Source organism: Pan troglodytes, chromosome 1 (assembly GCF_028858775.2).
Source record: "Pan troglodytes isolate AG18354 chromosome 1, NHGRI_mPanTro3-v2.0_pri, whole genome shotgun sequence".
Lineage (NCBI taxonomy): Eukaryota > Metazoa > Chordata > Mammalia > Primates > Hominidae > Pan > Pan troglodytes.
Genome location: NC_072398.2, coordinates 51,344,637 through 51,365,594, shown reverse-complemented (window position 1 = coordinate 51,365,594; position 20,958 = coordinate 51,344,637). Strand labels below are relative to the sequence as shown.

The following is a 20,958-nucleotide window of genomic DNA, read 5'->3' as shown; positions in this document are numbered from 1 at the left end:
AAAACCATGGACATGTGAGGAATTCAACTGAGACACCTCAGAAAGGTCACACTGTTAGGAGACAATTCCAGGGGTCTCTCACTTCACTTCACTTCTTTAGAGCCCGGATAGATGACTGAGTTTTATTCCAGACTATCTTTTCCAGGATGACTGACTGACAAGGGAAGTAATCATTAACAAAATTTTAAGCTATTAACATGATATTAACAAGATTAAATCAAACACCCTTAGAAAACAGTCTCCATCCCAAGCAGAGCGCACATTACCTTATAGCCTTGGAAGACAGAAACACAGATATACCTTGAAGATATTGCAGGTTCAGTTCCAGATCACCTCAATAAAATGAGTATCACAATAAAGCAAGTCACACAAATTTTGTGGTTTCCTAGTGCATATAAAAGTTATGTTCACACTATACTGTAGTCTATTAAGTGTGCAATAGCATTATGTCTTTAAAAATGTACAAACCCTAATTTAAAAATATGTTATTGCTTTAAGAAATGCTAACAATCTTCCGAGCCTTCAGCAAGTTGTAATCTTTTTTTTGGTGGAGGGTCTGCCTCAGTGTTGATGGCTGCTAACTGATCAGCCTGGGGGTTGCTGAAGGCTAGGATGGCTGTGGAATTTCTTAAAATAAGGCAACAATTAAGTTTGCCACATCAATTGATTCTTCCTTTCACAAAAGATTTCTTTGTACCATAAGATGTGGTTTGATAGCATTTTATCCACAGTAGAACATCTTTCAAAAGTAGTGTCAATCTAAGCTGGTTACAATAGTGCAGGCCTGAAGTCCTAGCTGCTATGGAGGCTGAGGCAGTAGGACTGCTTGAGCCCAGGTGTTCAAGGCCAGCCTGGGAAACATAGCAAGACCCCATCACAGAAAAAAAAATTGGAGTCAGTCCTCTCAAACCCTTCCCTGCTTTATCATATAAGTTTATGTAATATTCTAAACCCTTGGTTGTCATCTCAACAATGTTCAGAGCATCTTCACCAGTAGATTCCATCTTAAGAAATCACATTCTTTGCTCATCCGTAAGAAGCAACTCCTCATACATCAAAGTTTTATCATAAGATAGCAGCAATTCAGTCACATATTAAGGATTTACTTCTAATTCTAGCTCTCTTGTTATATCCACCACATCTGTGTTACTTATGCCACTGAAGTCTTAAATCCCTCCAAAGTCATTCATGAAGGTTGGAATCGATTTGTTTCAAACTTCTGTTAATGTCGATATTTTGACCTCCTCCCATGAATCATGAAATATTCTTAATGACATCTAGAATGGTGAATCCTTTCCATTCACCAAAGAGATTTTTCAATGTACTTTGCCAAGATCCATCAGAGGAATCAGTATCTAGGACATCTATAGCCTTTCAAAATGTATTTCTTACATTTAGACTTAATGATATAAAACTTGAAAGTCAAAATTACTCTTGGATCCATGGGCTGCAGAATGGATATTGTGTTAGCAAGCATTAAAACTTTTGTCTTCTTGTATATCTCCATCAGAGCTCTTGGGTAAACAGGTACATTGTCAATGAGCAACAATATTTTAAAAGAAATCTTTTTTTCTAAGCAGTAGGTCTTAACAGTGGCCCTAGAATATTCGATAAGCCATGCTACAAACAGATGTGCTGTCATTCAGGCTTTGTTATTCCATTTATAGAGCACAGGCAGAGTAGATTTAGCATAATTTGTAAGGGCCCTGGGATTTTTGAATTGATAAACGAGCACTGGCTTCAACTTCAAGTCACTAGCTACATTAGCCCATAACAAGAGTCAGCCTGTACTTTGAAACTCAGAAGGCAGTAACTGACTTCTTTCTAGCTCAGAAAGCCTTACATGGCATCTTCTTTTAATATAAGGCTGTTTCATCTACACTGAAAATCAGTTGTTTAATGTAGCCACCTTCATCAATGATCTTAGCTAGATCTTCTGGATAAATTGCTACAACTTCTACATCAGCACTTGCTGCTTCACCATACACACTTTCATGTTACAGAGATGGCTTCTTTCCTTATCTCATGAACCAACCTCTGCTAGCTTCAAATTTTTCTTCTGCTGCTTCCACATCTCTCTCAGCCTTCACAGAATTGAAGAGAGGTAAGACCTTGCTCTGGATTAGGCTGTGACTTAAAGCAATGTTGTGGATGGTTTGTGGATGGTTCCGTCCAGACCACTAAAACTTTCTCCACCTTAGGAATAAGGGTGTTTTGCTTCCTTATCATTTGTGTGTGCACTGGAGTAGCACTTTTCATTTCCTTCAAGAACTTTCCCTTTTGCATTCACAACCTGACACAAACAGTTAGTCGGGTGCAAAAGGCCTGGCTTTCAGCCTATCTCAGCTTTTTAAATGCCTTCCTCACTAAGCTTTATCACTTCTAGCATTATATTTCAAGTGAAATACATGTGAGTCTTCCTTTCACTTGGACACTTAGAGGCCATTGTACGGTTATCAATTGGCCTAATTTCAATGTTGTTGTGTCTCAGGGAATAGTGAGCCCCAGGAGAGGGAGAGAGATGGGGCAACAGCTGGTCTGGGGTGCCCCATCTCTCTTGTTAGAACACATACATTTATCAATCAAGTTTGCCATATTATATGGGCATGGTTCATGGTACCGCAAAACAATTACAACAATAACATCAAAGATCACTGATAACAGATCACCTTATTTATATATATATATATATAATATATATAATAATAATGAAAATTTTTAGAAGGTTCAAAGTTATATTATCTTGAGTTATAACTGTCTGCTTAATACAATTACACCATTTTCACTTCTAAGAACCATCCCATAATTTAAAGAACGGCATGGCTGAGAAAGATACTTAGGAAGACATTTTTAGGCATTGCTGAATTTAAATCATCTTCCAAATACTACATTCTGCCCCTTTCTTTATTGTAACAGTTTATCTGAAAGTACAAAAAAAAATAGTAAATTGCTTTTACTATGCAATTCTGAAATATCAAGTCTACTGCCTCCAATAAAAAAATTAGTAACTCCTTTTATAACATTAAGGTCAAGTCATTTGTAAAGACAGTGTCAATTGAAACTTTTTGGCATTTACGACTAATCCATTATAAACAACTGTTAATCTTAAAAACACAGTACCAGTAAACGTGTAGTTACACTGGATACAGATAAGAAAGTACAAGGCCAGCATGTTTGCTCATGCCTGTAATCCCAGCACTTTGGGAGGCCAAGGCAGATGGATCATATCAGGCCAGGAGTTCAAGACCAACCTAACCAACACAGCAAAACCCGTCTCTACTAAAAATACAAAAAGAAATTAGCTGGGCATGGTAGCACTTGCCTGTAATCCCAGCTACTCAGGAGGCTGAGGCATGAGAATCACTTGAACCCAGGAGGAAATGGTTGCAGTGAGCCAAGATCATGCTACCGCACTCTAGCCTGGGTGACAGAGACTGTCTCAAAGAAAGAAAGAAAGAAAGAAAGAAAGTATGAGAAGATCACTGACTACACTAAACCAAATGAACGAAAAACAGCAAAACTGATTTTATACCATGGGTCTATACAAATAAATAAACAAAATTCTATCCTATTTTTCTATATTTTTTCTTACATTTCTTATACAAATATGAGAATGCTTCATTTTATTCACTTCAGTAGGACAAAGCCCTTAGAGAAAGATTGAAAAGAGCTGATAATCAAACTCCCAAATTTTATGCTTATTTTTGTTCTAGTGCTATCAATTTTCTGACATATTTAACACAGGCTGGAAAACGTTCTCAGTAAATTGAGCATTTGAGTCTACAAATGTCTTGAAGCACTCTGGCAAGTTATGCATATCCCATGTCACTTTGGGTTTCCCATCTCTTCTTTGCTTCAAACCCCCATGCAAGTTTCTTCTTTTTGGGGGCAGCCTGTGAATTTTCAACCTCCTTTTTGGCTTTTACAAAGTTGTGGCAGGCAACTGCTTTGGCAATTTTTACACCAAGCTCTCGAGTAGCTAGCTGGTTTCTGAGTTCCTCAGTCTTCTCAATATTCCACCCCTCCATAGCCTGGTCTATCCTCTCTTCAAGGCCTGATTTCTCAACATTTTTCCTTTTAACATGGCGTTCAAATCAATCATTGACTCCAAAATACTGAGTAAGCTCCTTCCACTGGGTTTCATTTGAGAACTGTTCACTGTGAGATTCTTTTTCATTCCTCAATTTATCTTTTCTGGAGCGTTTTCTTTTTTTCCCTCTGAATCTTGAGGTTGCGTTTTTCTGTTCAGAATGTTTTTTATGCAATTCTTGAAATATATTCTACATATCTAGGGGAATTCCAGAAGGATACTCTTCATAGGCATTTACATTCGACTCTGTTTCAGTTTTGGGTTCATCTATCGAGAATCTATGATTTCTGTTTTTCTGATGCTCCCATCCTCTTTATCTTCTTGTGAGTTAACTCCAGAGTTCTGCAATGTAGCTTCATCTTCAGAGTTTCACTCAACATCACTTTCATTTAGGCCAGGAGGTAGCAGCCCACTCCACATCTTTTCGTCTGTCAGGAAGCGGTCACCTGGCAGCCATCTTAAGACCCCGTCAGAAAATGTTTTAAATATTGGGAGAGTTACCAAAATGTGACACAGAGACACAAAGTGAGCACATGCTGTTAAAAAAAAATGGCACCAGTAGACTTGCTCAAAGCAGGGCTGCTACAAACCTTCAGTTTTTAAAAAATGCAATACCTAAAAAGCACAACAAAGCAAAGTGTAATAAAACAAGATTTGCCTAAAGTATCTGCCTCCAACAGCAAAAAGCAGGCATGCTTACTGCACACTACATGCTACTTGGGTTTCCTACACTCAGGGTTCCTCTTCTATAACGTATCCAACTGCATTTGCAGGCAACCACCTGGGTGCATTCACACCCCACTCCTGTGATTTAGGGGCAAGGAAAACTGACACAAATTATTGATGCTCATGTCACTTGTGCCATAGATAATAAAGTCCTCTATTTCTGATCATGGAAACTCATGTCTTCTGATAGCATCAATGAAACCATAAGAGGCTAACCAGTTAGCACGTAAATAGAATAAAATCTCAAACTCTACACAGTTGTTGACACACAGCTTAGGAGTAAGGCTACTTTAGCCTTAGAGGTAAAATACTCTAGACTCACCTAAAGATTAAAAACAAACATTGAAAAGATCTAATTGGTCCATCAAAAAATTTGATTGCCCAACAAAACAAAATGTGATACTTAGTTAAAAAAGATAAATTTCAAACTGTCAATAATATGATATCCAAAATATTCAGCATGTAACAAAAAATTATCAGACATGCAAGGAATCAACAAAATGTCAGGGAAGTAGGGGTCGGGGGGTGGGGGCATGAAAAGTAAACAGAAACAAATCCAAAATGAAACAGATATTAGAATTACCAAAGAAGAATTTTTAAAAAGAGTTATGCAGTCAGCAGAACAGTGGCCTCTCAAAGATATCTATATCCTAATGCCTAGAACCTGTGACTGTATTATATAACACAGGAGAATTAAGATTGCAGATGCAGTTAAGGTTGCCAATCAGCTGACCTTAAAATAGGGAGCATATCCTAGATTATCCAAGTGGTACAATCACAAAGATCCTTAGATGTTGAAGACAAAGCAGAAGTGTCAGTATCAGAGGGACAAACTAGGAAAAAGACTCATCGGCTATTGTGGGCTTTGAAGACAGAAGGAGGCCAAGAGCCAAGGAAGGCAGGCAGCCCCTTAGAAGCTGAAAAAGGAAAGAAAACACTTTCCTAGAGCTTCCAGAAAGAAACACAGCCCTGCTGACATCTTGGTTTTTGCTCAGTGAGTACCATTTCAGCCTTCTAATTTCCAAAACTGTAAGATAATAAATTTATATTATTTTAAGCCACTATGTTTATGGTAATTTGTTACGGCAAAACAAGAAATTAAAACAAGCTATTAAAACTACATCGAAGTATTTAAAGGAAAAGATAGAATGAATTAACAGATAGAGATCCTCAGTAGAAAAACAGAATCTATTAAAAAGATTCAAAACGAAAATCTACAATTGAAAAAATACATTATTTGAGACAAAAACATTCACTGTATGGGCTTAACAGCAGATTGGATACTGTAGAATAAAAGATTAGAGAACCTAAGTACAGAATAATTGAAACTGTACAAACCGAGGCACAGAAACAAAAAATACTGAGAAAAATAAAACAGAGTCCCTGTGACTCATGAAACACTATCAGTCTAACACACATGAACTGTGTCCCCAAGGGAAAAAGAATAAAGGAGGATAAACAGAAAAACAGCTTCAATAAAATAATGTTCAAAACTTTTCTGAATATGTATGTACATATATATAAATTTATAGACCCAAGAAGCTCAAAAAGTCCCAGTCAGGATAAATACAAAGAAAACTAAACCTAGCACATAACAACCAAATTTTTGAAAACCACAATAAAAAGGGAAAACCTTAAAAGCAGACAAAGGAAAAAAAAAGATATCACATAGATAATGATTAAAAACTTCTGCTTAGGTATCATCAAAAACTATGCAAGCCAGAAGACAACAGAACTTTATTAAAAATGCTGAAAGAAAAAAACTAGAAATCTATTCCCAAGTAAATTATCCTTCAAAAATTAAGATATAATAAAGACATTTTCAGATAAAATCTGAGAGAATGTGTCACCAGCAGACTTGATGTACGATTAATACTTCAGGCTAAAAGAAAATGAGGCCAGATCATACTTCAAATTTACATAAAGGAAGAATGCAAGAAATGGTAAATAGTAGGTACATAAGATTTTTTTTTCATTTCTTAACTTTTTAAAAAAGGAACTGATTGTCTAAACAAAAATAATTATGGGGATTCTCTTACTTAATAATTTCAATTTATAGTGAAGTTTTTTGGGTTTTTTTGTTGTTGTTTGTTTGTTTTTGAGACAGGATCTTGCTCTGTCGCCCAGGCTGGAATACAGTAGCACCCTCAGGGCCCACTGCAGCCTGGAGCTCCTGGGCTCAAGCAATCCTTCCCCTAAGCCTCCAGAGTAGCTGGGACTACAGGTCCACACCACCACACCCAGCTAATTCTTTTATGGTTTGTTGAGATGAGGTCTCGCTATTTTGGCCAGGCTGGTCTCAAACTCCTGGTCTCAAGCAATCTTCCCACCTCAGCTTCCCAAACTGCTGAGACTATAGGCGTCAGCCACCAGGCCTGCCCAGGATTTTCTTTCATATAGAAAAAATAGTGTATGACAGCAATAGCACAAAGGAAGGAAAGGAGTAAAATATAAGTGAACTCTTGGAAGGCTCTTATACTCACAGTGGTATAATTTTAATTCACTGTAGATATGATCACAATAGATATGACATAATCATCAAGTACAATGTAATCCTTAGAGCTACTAAAAACAAAGCCAAGAGAAGAGAAAAGCATAAAATACTAAAAAAAAGAAAAATACATTAATCTAGAAGAGAAGGAAGCAAAAAGGTAACAACAATCCAAACAAAAACCAAAAGTACAACCATAAAACAAATAAGATAATGAATTTAAATCTAACCATATCAATAATTACACTGAATACAAATGTATCAAACATTCTAATTAAAGGCAATGATTGTTAGACTGGATAGAAAAGCAAACCTAGATAGATAGATAGATAGATAGATAGATAGATAGATAGATAGATAAAGATATAGACATAGTTTAGACATAAGACAATTTAGAAAACAAGAATGGAAAAAGAATTTCATGCAAACACTAATCATGAGGAAGGCAGAGCAGTTCTATTCATATAAAAGTAAAGACAAAAAGCATCACAAGCAAATTTCTGAAAACCACAATAAAGAAACAACCTTTTGAACTAACCCTTTTAACATATGAAATTTCTCTGTCAGAGAAAAAGAGACAGAGACAGAGAGACAGAGAGAAACTTCATATGTTAAAATGGTTAGTTCATAAAGAAGACATAACAGTTGTAAATGTGTATGCTTATTACAACAGAGCTTCAAAATGCATGAAGCAAAACCTGACAGCACTAAAGGAGGGAATCAAGAAACCCACAATTATAGTTGGAAATTTTAACACTCTTCTCCCAGTAAGTGAAAGAAACAGATCCAAAAAATAAAAACATAAAAGGTTCAAAAAGCACTATCAATCAACTTTATCTAACTGGCATTTAAACAATACATCCAACAACTGCAGAATATATATTCTATATAAGTGCACACTGAATTTTAACCAAGATAGACCACCTCGTGGGTCATAAAACAAATCTCATATTTCCAAGGATTGAAGTCATACAGAGTATGTTCTCTGACCTAAATCAAATGAAAAATAACTAATAAAAATATATCATAAAGAATCTCAAATATCTGGAAAGTAAGCACCTCATTTCTAAATAACCCACGGATCAAGAAAGAAGTCACAAGTGAAACTGGAAAATATTTTCAACTACATAACTATGAAAACACACTATATCCAAATTTGTAGGACACAGCTAAAACACTGCTTAAAAGTCAATTTACACATTTATGATTACATTAGAAAAAAAGAAAGGTTTAAAAATTAACACTCTAAACTTCCACATTAAGAAGCTAGAAAAAATTAAATCCAAAGTAGAAGAAAATAATAAATGTCAGCCAGGTGCGGTGGCTCACACCTGTAAGCCCAGCACTGTGGGAGGCCGAGGTGGGTGGATCACTTGAGGTCAGGAGTTCGAGACTAGCCTGGTCAACATGGTGAAATCTTGTCTCTACTAAAAATACAAAAATTAGCAGGGTGTGGTAGCATGTGTCTCTAATCCAAGCTACTCAGGAGGCTGAGGCAGGAGAATCACTTGAACCCAGGAGGCAGAGGTTGCAGTGAGCCAAGATCGTGCCACTACACTCCAGCCTGGGAAACAGAGAAAGGGGAGGGGAGGGGAAGGGAAGGCAGGGGAAGAAGGAGGAGGAGGAGGAGGGAGAAGGAGGAGGAGGAGGAGGAGGGGAGAAGGAAAAGAAGGAGAAGAAAGAGAAGAAGGAGGAGGAGGAGGAAGGGGGGAGGAGGAGGAGAAGAAGAAGAAGTAGAAGAAGGAGGAGAAGAAGGAAGAGAAGGAGGAGGAGAAGGAGAAGAAGAAGAGGAGGAAGAAAGCAGAAATCAATGAAAACAGAAAATGGAGACATGAACAAAATACTCTATTGGCTCTCTGAAAATATTAATGAAATTGATAAACTCCTAAACAAGACTAATAAAAAAAGAGAGGTGATATGCGAATTATTAATATTGGAAGAAAAGGGGGCTTATCACTGCAGATCTTATGAAAATTAAAAAGATAAATATTATGAATGGTTTTGTGCCAATACCTTTCACAATTAAATAAAATTCCTGAATTTTGTTTAAATTTCAAATTCCTTGAAAATTACCAAAACTGACACAAGCAGAATCCAAAAGTCTGATTAATCATTTATCTGCTAAAGAATTTGAATTCATAATTAAAATCCTTCCCACAAGAAACATTTGGGCCTAGGTAACTTCATGGGTGAATTCTATCAAACGTTTAAAACAACAGTATCAGTATAATTCAACTAAATTAAGTTTCTATATACATTGAAGATGTAATTGTAATAAAGCAATTTTATCAGAAATATATTGAAAACACTAACTTCTGATTTTCCCTGAGTTTAGTAGCTCTTTGGCAAAAACACCAAAATAGAAATTTTTTTCAAAGACTAATTTTTTTTCTTTTTTTATTATTATTATACTTTAAGTTCTAGGGTACATGTGCACAACATGCAGGTTTGTTACATATGTATACATGTGCCATATTGGTGTGCTGCACCCGTTAACTCATCATTTAGGTATATCACCTAATGTTATCCTTCCCCCTCCCCGACCCCACGACAGGCCCCGGTGTGTGATGTTCCCCACCCTGTGTCCAAGTGTTCTCATTGTTCAGTTCCCACCTATGAGTGAGAACATGCAGTGTTTGGTTTTCTGTCTTTGTGATAGTTTGCTCAGAATGATGGTTTCCAGCTTCATCCATGTCCCTGCAAAGGACATGAACTCATCCTTTTTTATGGCTGCGTAGTATTCCATGGTGTATATGTGCCACATTTTCTTAATCCAGTCTATCATTGATGGACATTTGGGTTGGTTCCAAGTTCAAAGACTAATTTGACTACAAAAAAATTTAAACTTCTGAATAAAGAACATAAAACAAAATTAAAAGATAAATGTTAAATTGGAAAAATATCAATATGCGATAAATAATTGGTTGCTACAGATAAAATTAAAGCCTTGATCAAACGTGCAAAAGACAAAAATATAAAATGCACCAAAGAAATATTAATGCCAACATGAAATACTGGCCAACTTTTCTAATTAATCGAAATATAAAGTAAAGCAAGACAGGCAAAAATGCTTTCAAAAATTAAAAAAGGGAAATATCTCTGGAAAAGGCAAACTGTAGAGACAGTAAAAAGATCAAGGGTTGGAGGTAAGAAGGGATGAAAAGGTGAAGCACAGACAATATTTAGGGCAATAAAACTATTTCTGTTTGATACTATAAGGGGGGATACGTGTCATTATACTTTTGTCAAACCCATATAATATACAACATGATAAGTGATCCCTAAACTATGGCTTTGGGTGATAACAAAGTGTCAATGTAGATTCATTGCTTGTAATGAATTTACCACTCTGGTGGGGGATGTTGATAGTGAAGAAAGCTGTGCAGATGTCAGGGCAAGTGATATATGGGAAAACTCTTTACGTGCAATTTTGCTATGAACCAAAAACTGCTTTAAAAATAAAGGCGATGGCCACGCGCGGTGGCTCACGCCTATAATCCCAACACTTTGGAAGGCCCAGGCAGGCAGATCGCCTGAGGTCAGGAGTTCGAGACCAGCCTGGCCAACATGGTGAAATCCCGTCTCTACTAAAAATACAAAAAAAACTGGGTGTGGTGGCACACATCTGTAGTCCCAGCTACTCAGGAGGCTGAGACAGAAGAATCGCTTAAACCCGGGAGGCGGAGGTTACAGTGAGCCGAGATCGTGCCACTGCACTCCAGCCTGGCAACAGAGCAAGATTCTAACTCAAAAAATAAAATAAAATAAATAAAATAAATTCTATTTTTAAAATACATATAGGACTTAAAAGACTAAGTAAAAAAAACCTGTAAATTATTTTAATAATATTTCAATATTGACTATTAAAATTATGTTTTGGAAATATGGAATTAAATAAAATACATTGTTAATATTTTTTAAAAGAGGATTAATACCCAGTATTGTGGAGAACTGTGGTACACAGAGGCTCTCTAACTATTGATAAGACTATATATCTTTTCGGAAAGGCAATCTGCCAATACATATCAAAAGTCCAACAATGATACTCAAGAACTTATTTGAAGTAGATAATAATACAAGTATAAATGAGATACATGCACAGTCGGCCCATATAATAAAATTCAAGGTAACTATTAAAACTGATAAAGTAGGCCGGGCACAGTGGCTCACACCTGTAATCCCAACACTTTGTCAGGCCGAGGCAGGCAGATCACTTGAGGCCAGGAGTTCCAGCCTGGGCAACATGGTGAAAAATCAGCCAGATGTGGTGGTGCACACCTATAATCCCACTTACTCAGGTGGCTGAGGAATGAGAACCACTTGAACCCAGGAGGCAAAGGCTGCAGTAAGCCAAGATCGTGCCACGCCGCACTCTAGCCTGGGCAACAATGCGAGACTCTGTCTCAAAAAAAAAAAAAAAAAAAACTGATACAGTAGATCTATTTTCAGACACAAGAAGATGTTCATAACAAATTATCAATTGGTAATGGTTAGATAATAGGATACCATGAACAGATGAACCAGTTTATGGAAAATGCATATTCATGCAAATATACTCATGTAGAGATGTGTAACAGATTGTTCAACAAAATATTACCCATTATATTCTCTGGGTGATAGAATTTTAGTCTCTTCATGTTATTTTCTTCTTCTATTTGAATCTTTTGCAATGGGCCTTGAGTTTTTTGATAAAACATAAAGGCATTTACACTCATATACATACATAGGCATACATATACAGACACACATACTGACAGTATTTGGCTACCCTAACTTCCAATTTCTCCTAGCAAAGAAAAACTTCATTCTACCTAAAGAAATCGTTCACTTGAATCTGTAATTCCAGGCAAGTCTCTCAAGTTACTATACTTATCTGATACAAAATTGAGGTTTACTGGAAAAAGTGTGGGTTTTAGAGTTGAAATCTTGGTTCAAGTCTGCCAGTTATATGTATCAGCCTGGTCACTTCACTTTTCTGTGCTCCAGTTTCCTCAAACGTAAAATAGGAATACGAGTATATAGCCTACCAAAAGATAGGTATGAGAATCAAATAAATAATTCATATGAAAAATACTTTCTCAACATACTTTCTAAATTAGTAGTAGTGGAAGTATCTAAACTATTAATATTGGTAGTATACCCTTAAGAGTAGTATACTGCTCAACAGAAAAAAAAAAGTACAATGGTACAGGATGCCAAAACAAAAGAAAAAAAAGATCAGACTTTTAAAAATGGGAAGAAAACTAGCAAAGAGAAAATATGTGAAGAAATATATGCAGACAATAAGGAAATAAAATGAGCTTAAACTAATAAGAATTTCCATTTTTAAAAAAATCAAATAAATGAAGAAGTAGTTGTATTAGTCTGTTTTCACACTGCTGATAAACACATACCCGAGACTGGGCAATTTACAAAAGAAAGAGGTTTATTGGACTTAACAGTTCCACACGGCTGGGGAGGCCTCACAACCACGGTGGAAGGCAAGGTAGAGCAACTCACATCTTCTGTGGATGGCAGCAGGCAAAGAGCAAGCTTGTGCAGAGAACTCCCGTTTTTAAAACCATCAGATCCCGTGAGACCCATTTACTATCACAAGAACAGCACAGGAAAGATCCATCCCCAGGATTCAATCATCTCCCAGCGGGTCCCTCCCACAACATGTGGGAATTATGGGAGCAACAAGATGAGATTTGGGTGGGAACACAGAGCCAACCCATATCAGTAGTTACAAAGTAGTCACATAGAGAATAAAAAATCTGTACATTTAAAAGTATAGGGAAATATACACAATGTATAGTAAAACCAAAAAATCTTTTTCACCAATGGCATCAGGCTAGTTCTTCATTAAGAATGCCAAGAATTATCCTACACATAGTCTAGGAAGGAAGAATTAAGGAACAGAATATTTTGATTAACTAACTGATTGATAGAATTAATACATTCACCTGTTCCTCTGTGGATTTTAGCCTACCAGGCCAGACGCTCTTTGTTCCTAAATGTTTTTCCAACAATTAGAATATGCTTTCATTAGGCTGGGCATGGTGGCTCAGGCCTGTAATCCCAGCAGTCTGGGAGGAGGAGGCAGGCAGATCACTTGAGGTCAGGAGTTCAAGACCAGCCCGGCCAACAAAGCGAAACCACATCTCTACTAAAAACACAAAAATTAGCTGGGTGTGGTGGCATGCGCCTGTAATCCCAGCTATTCAGGAGGCTGAGGCAGAAGAATCTTTTTGAATCCAGGAGGCAGCAGTTGCAGTGAGCCAAGATCGCACCACTGCACTCCAGACTGGGCAACAGAGCAAGTCTCCATCTCAAAAAAAAAAGAATATGCCCCCATTAAACAATTAGATTTATTATTTAGGGAAAACAATGGCATAAACAGCCAGACTTTCAGAAAAGCATGGGTCACTAATAATAAACTAATAATAAATTTTATTCATTATCCTTTTTATTTAAAAAAATTCATTAAAACAGATGAACATTAGATACTTGTGTGTAATAATTATCAGAACCCATAATTAGAGTTAATCATTATTAAAGAAAATACTATGCCTGAAAGGGAAGGAAATATTTGCATAAATGTAATACATCTCTCATAATCCTTAATTTTTATTGCCAGTGTTAAATTTTGCAATTCTCTCTCCTAGCTTTGGAGTCAGAAGTCCTCACTGATATACTGTGACACTATGCCATTATATGTTAAATATATTCATATATATATACACACTATATATATACACAGACACATATATGTATATAAAACAAAAGAATCTATTTCTTCTTGCAAGTTACAAAAGAGATGTACCTGCAGTTTGCTTAAATTATATTAAAAATAACATTCTATTTAAAAGCATATTCATATAATTTATTATCTCTATTGATCATCATAGGTTTACAGAAGAAAGAGAAGGCGGATCATAACTGTTCTCATTTTAAGACAAAGAAACAGGCTCAGAGTGGTTCAACTGGAACTCCAACCCAATTTCTAACTCCAATCTAACTCTAGAGTTCTGCCATCCTACCTAGTAGCATAAAACAACAGTGAACAAAAGCAGTGAATAAAAAGCCAGTCTCACCACAGAAACCATAAAGAGAACATCCCAGCCTGTGCCTCTCTAATGGGTAAGAAGAAATAAGAACGTATTGATCCCCTCAACCCTAGCAGACCCCAGGCCATTTACCTCCTATCATTGCATGAAGTCCATTTGCCCAGAAGTACCATACAAATATTGTCATTTTCTATGTGTTATAAATAAAATTAAGAAACACTGTTATTGAGAACTCAGGAATCTACAGAAGGGTCTTACATAAATTTGTCTGACAAAATATAAACTTCATCAACATTATTAAATTACCTATAAAAAGGAGATTTATATCAATGATATAACAGAATCTTGCTTCAAGGATAATTTCTGGACTTAAATTCAGCATTCACTCAAGAAAGTTATACAGGAATTCAAATAAATGGGAATAATGTCATTACCAAGATAGCCTTGAATTTTCTGTATTTTTTAATCATTCAGAAGTTGCAATACTTAGTATTTGTTTACACAGACCTCACAACCAATTACACTATACCTCTCAACTAATATTTCCTTTGAGAACCCTACACTTTTGTAATATTATCCTTAATTTTAGCTCATCATCATTCCTTCAAGGATATAAGCCCAGTGTTATTTCTATTCTAACAACTTTCTAGCTTATCAATATTAGCTCTTAGAAGTTTGAAAACTTACACATATATGGAATTCTAAATTTGTTGCTGAAGTTGTACATGTGAAAAATTTGGAAGAAAGGAGCGCTAAAGAAAAGTCACATTGTAATTTTCAACTCCTGTTTGACCTCTCTGGACCTCACCAAATATTTATATGGATGCTGTCAGATTCGGTACTACAAACTTATTCTCTGCTAAATATCCTTTTCAAAGTGAAATTCACTAATCACAGCGCAAAATACCAAAATACGTGTCTTCTATCCTCCTTGTTCCTGACACTTCTGCAATATTAAAGAGGGGACTTGGAAGTTACTATGTGACCTTTCTTTAGCATTCCTGTCTTCCAGATTGATCACATACATCAAAATAGGAGGAAAGTTTTTTACTAACAATTTCTGTTGAAGTGATCATACCTTTTTTCATACGGCTAACAACCACAACACAGAAACCAAATAAAAGTTTCTATCTACATGGTGCAATTTATGAAGCATTTTCATGCTATTATGTATTTGACTCTCATAACAATTAGAGATACGCAGTGCAAATATTTTACAAAAGTGAAAAATGAAAGTAATAGAATTTAAAGGACTTGATCAAAGTCAGACATCTAACAAGTGATGAAGCCAGTACCAAGAACTATGTTTCAACTCTCGGTCCAGTATCTTCCCATTCCACCATGATGTCTATCAGGTAAAATATCTGTCTTATCTTTAAGAGGATTCCAGAGTTTAGGCTTTTAGAAAATCATGGCATCAAACCCATTACTCCTGTTCACCTTGAAACAGAGATTTAATTACTTATTCACAGTCCATTAAAGCATAAGTATTAGTTTTATTAAAATGTGTCTGCTACATCTTATGAAATTCTCTCTCCTTGTTTCTCACTAAAAAGGAAAAAGGTTCAAAAGGCACACTAATTAGAATAAGAAAAAGCACAACTTTTCCCAAAGAATAGAGTACTTCATTAATTTTTTTTTTTTTTTTTTTTTTTAGATGGAGTCTCTCTCTGTCGCCCAGGCTGCAGTACAGTGGTGTGATCTCGGCTCAATGCAACATCCACCTTCTAGGTTCAAGCAATTCTCCTGCCTCAGCCTCCCAAATAGCTGGGGACTACAGGTGCACACCACCACACCCAGCTAACTTTTGTATTTTTTGGTGGAGATGGAGTTTCACACGTTGCCCAGGTTGCTGGAACTCCTGGCCTCATGTGATCCACCCACCTCAGCCTCCCAAATTGCTGAGATTACAGGTGTGAGCCACCATACCTGGCCTTAAATACTTCTTTAAAAAATTTTAAAAACCAAATAAAAGAAATTAATATAAAATAATAAAAAGAAGCAAAATACAATTAAAAGTAAAATTAGGAACTAAAGAATTAAGCTAAAACATTTTAAAGTAACATAAAAATATTAAATATATAATAAATGAAAAAAAACACCAAATACATTCAAGATAAAAGTGAAACAAGGCAAAAATACAAATTCCAAAATGAAAGTATCTGCACCATCTTCATGCAGGTGGCATGAGGTGGTGCAAAGAACCAGCAGGCCATCTTTCGTGAAACCCCGTCTCTACTAAAAATACAAAAAAAAAGTTAGCCGGGCGTGGTGGTGGGCGCCTGTAGTCCCAGCTACTCAGGAGGCTGAGGCAGGAGAATGGCGTGAACCCGGGAGGTGGAGGTTGCAGTGAGCTGGGATCGCGCCACTGCACTCTAGCCTGGGTGATTGAGCAAGACTCCGTCTCAAAAAAAAAAAAAAAAAAAAAAAGTATGCAGGAGGAAGATACCTCTTAGAGAGCACCAGCTTATTTATCTCTTCCCCATAAACTAGGCAAAAGCACCCTCAATCTACTCTCCTCAAACCCAGCTTTTAAATTTTTAACTCAGAATGAGATTGAAAAATCCCTTAACAGCAATACATAAATAATTTTTGTGTTTTGACCAATTCAGCCATACCTTAAAAAGATCGACTTTAATCATACTTAAAATTGTTTTAAAATAAATTTAAATTATATTTTTAGTCTGTCATATATATTAAACACAATGTAAATTATACATTTTTGAAGAACTAAGATACCCTGAAAAGGTAAAGTGTAAGCCATCTTAAAATGTATAAGATGACTAGAAAGCAATTTTAATCTTCATGATTTGGAAGGCATTCCAGAAGAGTTCAGTGACTTCAAACATTTTTAATGCTTTGATCAATATTTTGAGTATATCATAAGAAAGTAGCAGTAAGTGATGCAAGGTTTCAGGTAGAAAATTTGATATGAATGCCATCTCCTCTCTTTCTCTCCATATCCATTTATAAACAAAATGGTCATTGTTAATCTGGACAATTACTGAGAGAAATGAATCAAAAAATTACTGGCCAGGCATAGTGGCTCACACCTATAATCCCAGCACTTTCGGAAGCTAAGGTAGGCAGGTCGCTTGAGCTCAGGAGTTCAAGACCAGTCTGGGCAAAAGAGCAAAGCCCCATCTCTACAAAAATTAGCTGGGCATGGTGGTGTGTACCTGTAATCCCAGCTACTCGGGAGGCTGAGGTGGGAAGATCATGCTGGGCCCAAGAGGTGGAAGTTGCAGTGAGCCAAGATCACGTCACTGCACTTCAGCCTGGGCAACAGAGTGAGACCTTGTCTCAAAAAAAAAAAAAAAAAAAAAAAAATTACCCACAGATTTTATAATCCCCCAAGAAGAGTAAATTATTAGTCAATGGGTTTAGTAATGGGCTTTATAATGAATTTTAAACAGCTATATCAGCTCTATCAAAGGCAAAATTTAGAACAATGACATCTTAAACTTTATACTGCGGGCTCATTTATGTCTTCAACTATTAAGCTAAAATGAGGCAAATATTTACAAATTAAAATTTTGTCTTTCAACTAGCATTCCATTTCAATATTTCCACATTTAGGGTATACACTCAATGTCCCTAACAAACACTACAGTAATCATTAAAAGTTGGAAGCTAGTATTTTTGTACGTAACAGTTCTTAGCTTATTATTTCTTCTCTAACATGTCTAAACCTGTACACAGTGAAAGAACCAACACATAACCTTGATGAAATTGTGCTGCTCCTTATTGTCAGTGATTACTCTGCAGGTATTCATCAACAAAATCACACATTTCATAGTAAAACTAAGACTCCAAAACTTAGTTCTCAAGTCTTGAAGTAATAAGAACAAAAAAATTTTAAAGACATTATTTTCTAAAAACCAAAAAAATTAACTTCATTAACTGCTTATAATTATTAAACAGAAATTGCTCTTTTAATATGAGTAAAAATGATGAAGACCTTCAAAAATATTTTCTAAATATTATATTACTTCCTCTTCCAAATATCATATCTAAAATACACTGTAATCTTGAAGAAGAAAAAAAAAGAATCCTTTCTGAACCACTTCCATGCAAGTTTAAGAGCACCTATAATTTTAATGCATAGACCTTGAGGACATATGATGTTCCCGTGTATTAAAACACATTTGAACTTATTTGGCTTTCATTTGAACCATGTTTCCTGTATAAACATGTAAGTTAATTTCAAATAACTTATAATTAATTTGATGATAATCTTAAGAAAATAAAAGTCATCTAAGTTTTTATAACTACCCACGTGATAAAATTTTAAAGGACTGCTTAATTCTAATTAATAGTAAATTTGTATACTAAACACACCCTCATGCTGGTGCATTTCTGCTACCAAACCAAGATAAAATTATTATTTTAATGAGTAATTTCTGGAATCATATATATCCGCAGAAGGCTATCAGATGAACTAAACTGGTTGTTGTGTGCTTTTCTTCAGATTCGAGTGATAATTAAGAAGGAACTGAAAAAGGAAAAGGCTCTATCTTGATCTTTACCAGTTCTGCCTACAAAGTTACAGTTTGCGGTTTTTCAACAGCTCTATTTAAAAAAAAAAAAAAAAAGTTTTTTTTTAAATAAAGTGCCCGTTGCTTGTGATGACAAAAATCTGCAAGCTTTCAAAGTCCTTTATGTTCAATTTTTTTTTAAGATTTAAGAAATCTTCAATAGGAATTGATAATCAGAACAATCTTTTACTAATTTCACTGTAATAACAATATAACTTATAGCAAGTAATCATTGAACACCATTCTCGTGTAAGATACCTTCCCAAAATCTACAAGAGATTCAAAGAGGTACTTGTCCTTAAAAGTCTGAAATCCAATAAACAACATAAATCAGGACAATAAAGACCTAGCTCAAGATAGACTATAACTTCCACGAGACAGACACCAAAAGGCTTATTAGTCAGCATTTTTTTTTTTTTTTTTTTTGAGATGGAGTCTCGCTCTGTCGCCCAGGCTAGAGTGCAGTGGCACAATCTTGGCTCACTGCAAGCTCTGCCTCGCGGGTTCACGCCATTCTCCTGCCTCAGCCTCCTGAGTAGCTGAGACTACAGGTGCCCGCCACCAAGCTTTTTAAATAAAATTGTACTGTGTTTATTTGAGGTGCTCAACATGATGAAATACATATAGATAGTAAAATGGTTGCTATAGTGAAGCCAATTAATGCATCTATCATCTCACATACTTACCTCTTTGCAACAGGAGCAGCTAAAATCCATGTATTTAACAACAATCCCTAATACAGTACAATTTTATTAACTTTGGTCCTCATATTGTATATTGGATTTCTAGACTTGTTCATTCTATATATCTGCTATTTTGTGTCTTTTGACCTACCTTGCCTCATTTCCTCTACCCCCACCCCACCCATGGTAACCACTGTTTCATTCTCTGTGTATCCGAGCATTTAAAAATATATATTCTACATATAAGTGAGATCATGCAACTTGTTCTTCCTGGGTCTGACGTATTTCATTTAGCATAATGTACTCCAGGCCCATCCATGTTGTAGCACACGGCATTATCTCCCCCGTTGTAAGGCTGAATAATATTCCATTGCATATATGTATACACACCACATTTTCTTTATCCATTCTTCTGCTGAACTACTACAGGACCCAGCAATCCCTCTTCTGGAAAAAAGATAAAATCACCACCTTGTAAAGACATCTGCCAGCTTGGCGGTGGCTCACACCTGTAATCCCAGCACTTTGGGAGGCCAAGGCAGGAGGATTACTTGAGGTCAGGAGCTCAAGACCAGCCTCCACAACAGAGTGAGACCCCATCTGTACAAAAAATGTAAAAATTAGCCAGACATGGTGACATACGCCTGTAGTACTGGCTACTCAGAAGACTGAGGCAGGAGGATCCCTGGAGCCCAGTTCAAGGCTGCAGTGAGCTATAATTTTGTCACTTCTTTTTATATATTTTTTTTATTTCTGAAGCTTCACTTTAACAAATCTTACCTGTTTAATACTGTAATTATACTTCTTTTAAAAGAAAGGAATTTAACAAAAATTATTAAGCCCATAATACCCTACACAATTTCCATTCCTTTTCTTTAAAAGCCATCTCAGTACCTTTATCAGTTTAACAATCCAACAAATATTTACTGAGCACATACTATGAGTCAGACACTGTTTTAGGCTCTGAGTAAACAAAATTAAATGCAACAATCCCCTGCCAAGGCAAGTTACACTGTAGCAGAGAGATTCTTTATCTTCTTCATCAGATGCAACTATTTATACCAAAAGCAATATATTCTTTACTCTTAATTATTCACACAAGATTTTGAATATGAAGTAAAACTCCAGTTAACTTTAGAAAAAGATAACCACCTGACAACCAATTGTCTCTCCCTCTATTATCTCACAACTACCCCCAAGATCTCCCCACTCCTCTACTGTTCCCTAAGCAATGAGTTGAGTTAGGTGCCTTCTTCGTACTTCAGTGCTATATGCACTATACAACCTCTACCACAGCCTTTACTACTCTTACAATTATTGACTTGAAATTGACACTTCCCCTTCAAGAATGCCATCTCAATTGCATTTTATCTGTGCATGA

The 20,958-nt window shown here is 36.0% G+C and overlaps 1 protein-coding gene and 1 pseudogene across 8 annotated transcripts in view; both read right to left on the bottom strand.

Annotated features, from left to right (window-relative positions):
• DENND1B (DENN domain containing 1B) overlaps positions 1–20,958 on the bottom strand; it is a 257,532-nt gene that overhangs the window by 224,487 nt on the left and 12,087 nt on the right. The window lies entirely within an intron of this gene.
• LOC134808447 (protein FAM204A-like) lies at positions 3,726–4,591 on the bottom strand (annotated as a pseudogene).